Here is a 6957-nt window from a genome sequence, read left to right as displayed (position 1 = left end):
CAGTGACACTTGCTGGAGATCCATGTACTACATATTTCTTGAGAAGTTGCCAAGTTTTAGCTTTTTCTTTTTCTTTATAAGTTTTTTTTAACTCAATACTCTTTCTCTTATCTTTGCACCTTCTAATCTGGCTTGATTTGAATCCTTATCCACCAACGAGATCAGGTGCCTCTCCGGTTGATATCTGTTCATTTTGGTCTATTTTATTTAACTCTCACAACTTTTACTGTAAGCTCGTATGGTTTGATGCAATCGTGATTTTTTATTTTAGTTTAGTTTCATGACCTGACAAACTCATTCTCCAAAATTTACACTAAAGTTGTATCAATTTACACCAAATATTATAAAAATTACATAATTAGACAGTAATTCAAACAGAAGAGGCTTTTGATCCGATTAATCTCTTCTTTTGTAATTTTTCCGGGCGAATCACAATATCAGGTAATGCAGCCTTCATTTGCATTGCTTTTATCCGTAATTTTAGTATTCTCAGTTCTTAGTGGAAACAAGAAATTCTATAGATGTGGTCATCTGGCTCTAATCTTTGCCCCAAAAAAAAAAGATCTAAATTCCTACCCAAAGAATCACCAAAGGGCTTGCACAATTTTGACTTTGCATTTGCTTTTGCTAGGCCACAAAAATAGCAGTACAAGGGTATTTGAGATCCATAGATCATCTCTCTCTCTTTTTTTGTTTTTTTTGTTTTGTTGGTGGTTTTGTGATCCCTGGAAGGAATGATTTCGTTAGAGTGCCTGATGAAATCAATTTTCCCTACTTGTTCCTTTCAATTTTACATTTCTATACTTATAGCAGCATATCATTAGCTGCCATGGTTCTCAACAAGATCCTGAGAGCAACCAAGCTTGTAGCTTGAAAGGAAGAATAAATAGTAAATACTATACAGAAGGAGTTTAAAGTAATATAAGCTCTAGGATCGGCAGATAAAACTAATGAATGGGAAAATACTTTTGATTAAATACAATAAATCAAAGCAAGTAAATATTTGACAAAGAATTCAATAGCCATGTAATAAAAACATTACTTTGGCAGTTAAATATTAGTTTTTCTTTTTTAAAATAGGAATGACTGTCTTATAATGTTATATCATGAAATAAGTTCATGATGATGTATATGTCTTTGTTTAGACCGCTCTATAAATCCAATATATGCCTATGAATTCTTGGGAAATTAACTTTTTTTTTTGGTAACATTTAGCTAAATAGCAATGGATCTTCTTCATTCTTCATGAATGGGAGCTTCATTTGCATGTGTTTTAACTTCTTTGGAGTATAGGTACTGAAACTCCTCCTCCGAGTTGAAGTGATCAATAACCAATATGGACGGCACAATCCTTACTAAAATCAATGCTAAGAAAATCAAAATTAAATCTTGATTAAATTGATGGCTCAAGAAGATTTAGATACAGCTACAAATCCATTAAATATCACTTTTGAGTTTTTCTGTTTTTGTTATTAATATCTAAGAACGCTCGCCCAGATCTGCCAGACTGGTGTGTTTTTGCAAGTTTTAAAGAATTCTGATGCTACTCAACAATTCAATTTGGCCTCATAACAAACCTAGAAAAAAAAAAAGGGCAAAATAACCTACTGGATAACCATTTTCCTTGAGTACTGCAATGCAAACAAAATAAAGTGAAGAATATTGAAGATTTCATCTTACGAATTGGCAAAGTTTCTTAAAGACAAGGAAGAAGGAGGAGCACTAGTTGGGCTTCTTTTTTTTTTTTTTTTTGCCTTGAATACTAGTCAAAAGAACTGATCAGGACAAATATATATATATGATGGAAACCAAATCTTCACCTACTTAGGGAAGAGACTGAGTATAGATGTAGTCTTCATTCTCTAAAATTGTATTACTATCTTCTGATCCATTAATCTTGCCTTGTTTGCACTCATGAACACTATTCTCCTTCTCACACTCAGCTTTTACCTGCATCCAACTCATTCAGAAGATAAACAAAAACCCATTAATAATATTCATCTATCTTGGGCTGTTTTACAGACTTTATGCTAACGCAACACTTACTGTATTGGTGGAGCTTGCAGAACCACCTATCACCATCTGATTTGATTCTTCTTTGCCTAGAGTAACAAACAACAAACACAAGAAGATAGCCAGGATAAGAAAGAAAATCACGCTTGTAAGTTTCATGGTATTCAAACAGTAAAGAGAGAGTCTCAAGGAAAGATTTGAACATATGTGACAATGATATATCTGCTGTTTTCTTTGTACTAGCTAGGACAAAGGAGTCAAAAGTCTAGTAGTTGTAGTATTATAGTAACAAAAGAGGACAATCTAAGGATGATTTGATTATGATATCTTGAGCGACTAATCTAATCTTCAAAGGGTTTCGAGCTGTCTTGTGATTCCACAACATGAAGCTCGATCATCAAGATAATGGGTTGGCGTCTTTGGTGTTTTGTAACTAAAATATGGCAATAAACAAACACAGGCACAATGGAAAAGGAAGTGTGTTTTTGGGTGGGGGTGATTTTTTGTTTGGTCCCAAAGATGCTCCACAGAGGTTGAGATCTCGTCTCACACTTTTCTTCTTTTTTTTTTTTTTTTTGTTTTTGATAAAAAGGGCAAACAGAAATTTTATTACTGAGGTTGAGATCTCACAATTTAGAAATTAGTTAGTTAACATCAACATTGCTTGATGGAGTCATATTAGCCCAAGAAAACCCTACATCATGGAGGGCCTTGCCCTCGTTAAGTTTGGGGTATAAATGGGGTCATATTAGTTAGCAGAAGAAATTTCTGGATAATGTAGCTTTTGATGAAATGGTTCAAGAACATTTTTGAAAAACCATATTTTTTTCTTTTCTTTTGGGAATAATTACATACGAAAAAATGTCTAAATATTGATCTATGATAAATACATTCGTATGAAGCTGATTATTTTTGTACACACAAATGAAATTGTGTAAATTGACTTGATGCACACGTAGGAGAAGCCTGCATTCTTGATCCCTGTACATGTGATACTGATTAGGATATCAACCATTGAACATAATTGGATAATTGGACCTTATGATCTAAAAAACCAAGGAAATAATATTGTTATTGAATTTGTCCGATACTTTCACTAGTTTTCTTTTTTTTTTTTAATGATTTTGCCCAATAAATGTAAGGATTATCTCCATCAGACTTTAAACACTACTTTCATTGATTTGGCAATTCAAAATAACGTGTGAGAAACTATCTTGTTTTATGCACTTTTAATGTTCTTATTTTTGAGGTCCTCTACAGTCTAAATGTAGTGTATAATAGACGTGGTTTTGTGCCTTTTGGCCCATATTTTGGATTCGACTAGTTCACGATATGTCTCTAAGACCAACTATTAAAAGATATTGATAAATTAAGGTACAGAAGCCAATGAGAAGAACAAGCCTTCTAATGTGTTAAAGCTGAATTAGTAGTATAAGATACTAAGGGTGTGTTTGATAGAACTGAAGTTTGAAAATTAAAGTCTGAAGTCTTAATTTATTAAATTGTTAAGTACAAAATCTAATACATTTAAGTATATAACACATTAAATGATAAGTAAATAGCCTATCAATTATTTTTTGGATCAAATTTTGTCTAGAAATTTCAGTATAACTTAATTAATTTAGATGTTCTTTTTCTTATTATTAAATGTATATTAACATGTTCGGTTTAGACTATCTTAACAATTTTTTTTTTTGAGGGTAGACTATCTTAACATTAAGTTTCTTGCTGAATTGGTTATCAAACAAGACCTAAGTTGACATTAATCAAACTGCATAAGATATGTAGGACAAATGTGAGGGATACAAGTTTATGTTTTATTTTATTGTTGGTCATTATGCAGGATACTAAGTGGGCATGAGTACAAATTGAAACACAAAAGACTCAATTGAGACTAGTGAAAGACATCAAGAAATAAAACTGCAATATTCCAACTAAAAAGCAACTGACTTCTTCCAATTAATTTCCTTCTTTTAAAAGTTGGTTAGAGTGTTAGTGCTACTTTCATTGCTACAAAAAAATAAAGTCAAACAAGGACTCTCACAAGCTGATATTTTGCCAACATGAATTATTTGATTCGACTCCCAAATTATATGTCTCCACATTTTTGTTCTTACGAATTCTTCAATTCTAAAATAATTCAGTTAATGAAGAGAAGAGTGACATGAATTTGCTTATGGCTCTTCTTGCAAGGCGCAGAAAGGGTTTTATCCTATTCAGATATTATATCAAATTAACATAATTTGATCCACGTTTTCAAGTTTGATCATTTTAGACGTTTCAATATTTCGAGTTGTCTGAATAAGGCTAGAATTTAAATTTTGACCAAATAAGCTCCCAAAAATCGTGTTTAATCTCGATTCATTTGCACTCTAACTTAGTCCTATTTGATAATCAAATTTAATATCCCAAGAATGAATATCTGAATTCTGAATTAATTAAATGGCACTAAATGTTCTAGACAAGACTTGTTGCTAACAATAAGTGATGAGTTATTCATTTATCACTTACTATGATATATATTCAAATGTATCAAAATTTAATATTTAATAATTTAATGAATTTAGACTTCTGTTTTTAGACTTTAGTTTTATCAAACGCACCGTTGCTGTGTAACAGCTTAAATTATGTTGCTTAGCTCTCAATAATAGTACTCTCAATTTGAGTTTATGAAGAAACTCTTTCTGAATAGAGACTTGGGAATCACAATAACCTTTTTTGGAATTACGGTACATATTTGATATTTCACGTCTTATATAAAAAATCATAAAACTATTAACTAACTGCAAATCAGTACTCTCATTCTCAGAATTTCAGAATTGCACCCCAAAATTTCTTCTATCTTGCAAACTTAACCACTGGCACCTTTCCATAGAATTTTGGCACCCTTAAATTAGAAATTTTGCACCTAAAGTTTTGGTATTTGACAAAGCCCAAATCACCGGTTTGCCAATGGGCGTTTGATCACCATCTTTTTGCCTTTTCATTTCATTAACATAATTTTTGCACGTAGCTAGGCACGATTAATAAAAGAGTACTTAGTGAAAAAAAAAAAATAGGTCGAAATGGTCAAGTATTCTACAAAATTGAAAATTGTAAAAGTTGAGTGGTCTATTTTAAAGTTGATTAGCAGAAAGTTTGTAATAAAAAAGTAAAATATGTGGCATTGGAGTAAAATTTTGCCCTTATGATATTTCAGACTTATAAGTAGTATAAGTGATACTATCCCATACATAGGCCACAAATAAATTCTACATTATTAGTTGATTCTGCTAATAAAGGAATCAGATTCAGAGAAGAGAACATTCTAATAGTGGGAGTAAATGTGAAGTTTAAATTCTTCCATTGTAACTCAAGATGGTGCTTTGCCAAATTATGTGGATTATTTAAAATCTCTCATTGGTTTTGACTCAAATCACATTGAATTTGTCAAAAATAACTTTTAAATACAACTCGAGTAACAATATTATGCCAAAAAAATCTTCTATTTTTTTTGTTTTGGCTTAAATCACATTGTATTTAGCTTGACTAGAAAAGATGGAAAGTATACAGATTGTCTATATTAGCTATAGAAATTAGAGAGAATTTTGTATGTTAACCATAGAGTTATGTTGTACCAACGGTCAAACACCCTAATAGAGATTTGTTCTTTATTAGTTACTTCAATCATCCACCTGAGGCTGAAAGTTGAACCTTAATCAAGAAAAGAAAAACTTTGTTTTAGATTTTTGTTTAAAATTCTTTCAAGTTTTACCAAAAAAAAAATATATATATATACTCTTAAGTCAATTGAAAATTACTTACATCTTTCGAAAGGGAAAATGAGCAAATAAAATGTCTTTGCACATTTTGCCTTGTACTAAAATATTCATGACATCTTGTCCAAAAGGAACTTATTGAATGTATGAATTCTAGTGGATTTTGATATAAATTTTAGGATTTTTCTAATGCGTGTCCATTCGGCATTCATTAACACATTTAAAATTTACTTAACCTATCAGCATATAAATATACTAACAATTATTATCCCCTCTTGCATTTATATGCTTTCTTGTCTAATCTTACCGGCTCTCTTTTGTATTTATTTATTTTTTCTAATTAATCTTATATTTTAAAAAAAATATGATACCTGAAATATATTTTAACGGGCACCGTTAAATTGGCTCTAAATTTTATATCATCTCCTATCCCATTTGGTGACACGAAAGCAATTCGATGGGTCAAAACATGACAAGAGACATATTCAGAATCAAAATTCTAAAGATACCTTTGCAAGCTTGGACAAGAAATACTTCTTATTTTACTGTCACACTTTGTCAATATTCAGAAGTCCAAATCAGAAGGAATCTTCCAAATTGTCCAATTATGAAAAAAAAAAGCATAAAAAGGGTCACTACCAATAGCCCAGGTCCCCTTACAAAGACATTTACTGTAGAAAAATAAAATTATTGCACTCCAAATTGGTCAAGTCAACCTGCACCTTTTTGTATAATGAACCATAAAAGAAAATTTTGACTAAAAGATAAGGAGAAAAAACAACAAATAAAAATCATAAATAAATTGACCCCATTAAGATTAAGGTATTGGTTAAAAGGCATGTGAGTGCCTAGTAGGGCCTAGAGTCAGTTTTTGTGCTGTCCTTTACAGATTGTAGTTATGTAACAGCCTTATACCGACCAACTTGCTCATCCCTCTCCATCTCCCAAGCCTCCTTTTTTTTAAATTTATATGATTCACTTTTTTGCCCTTTTTCTCTTATTGGGTTCTTTATGTACATAGCTCACATTGTATAAGAAAATATTAGACAGAGATATACAAAGTTACATACCTGTAACACTTTATGGTTAGAGGAGAAGAAATAGGTTGCTTGGATAGAGTATTATTTGAAATATTATTTAAAATAATAACTGTAACACTTTTTATAATGTGATGTATGTGAAATAA

General features: G+C 31.1%; 1 long non-coding RNA gene across 1 annotated transcript; it reads right to left on the bottom strand.

The window, feature by feature from the left end:
• Positions 1–1591: 1591 nt before the first annotated feature.
• On the bottom strand, positions 1592–2460 carry LOC140010889 (uncharacterized). The gene is made up of 2 exons (XR_011818070.1): positions 2047–2460; positions 1592–1950 (listed from the first exon to the last, which is right to left on the bottom strand). It is a non-coding gene; the product is annotated as an uncharacterized lncRNA (long non-coding RNA).
• Positions 2461–6957: the final 4497 nt, after the last annotated feature.

This window comes from Coffea arabica, chromosome 7e (genome assembly GCF_036785885.1).
Source record: "Coffea arabica cultivar ET-39 chromosome 7e, Coffea Arabica ET-39 HiFi, whole genome shotgun sequence".
NCBI classification, from domain to species: domain Eukaryota; kingdom Viridiplantae; phylum Streptophyta; class Magnoliopsida; order Gentianales; family Rubiaceae; genus Coffea; species Coffea arabica.
This window is presented reverse-complemented; position numbering and strand designations above follow the sequence as displayed.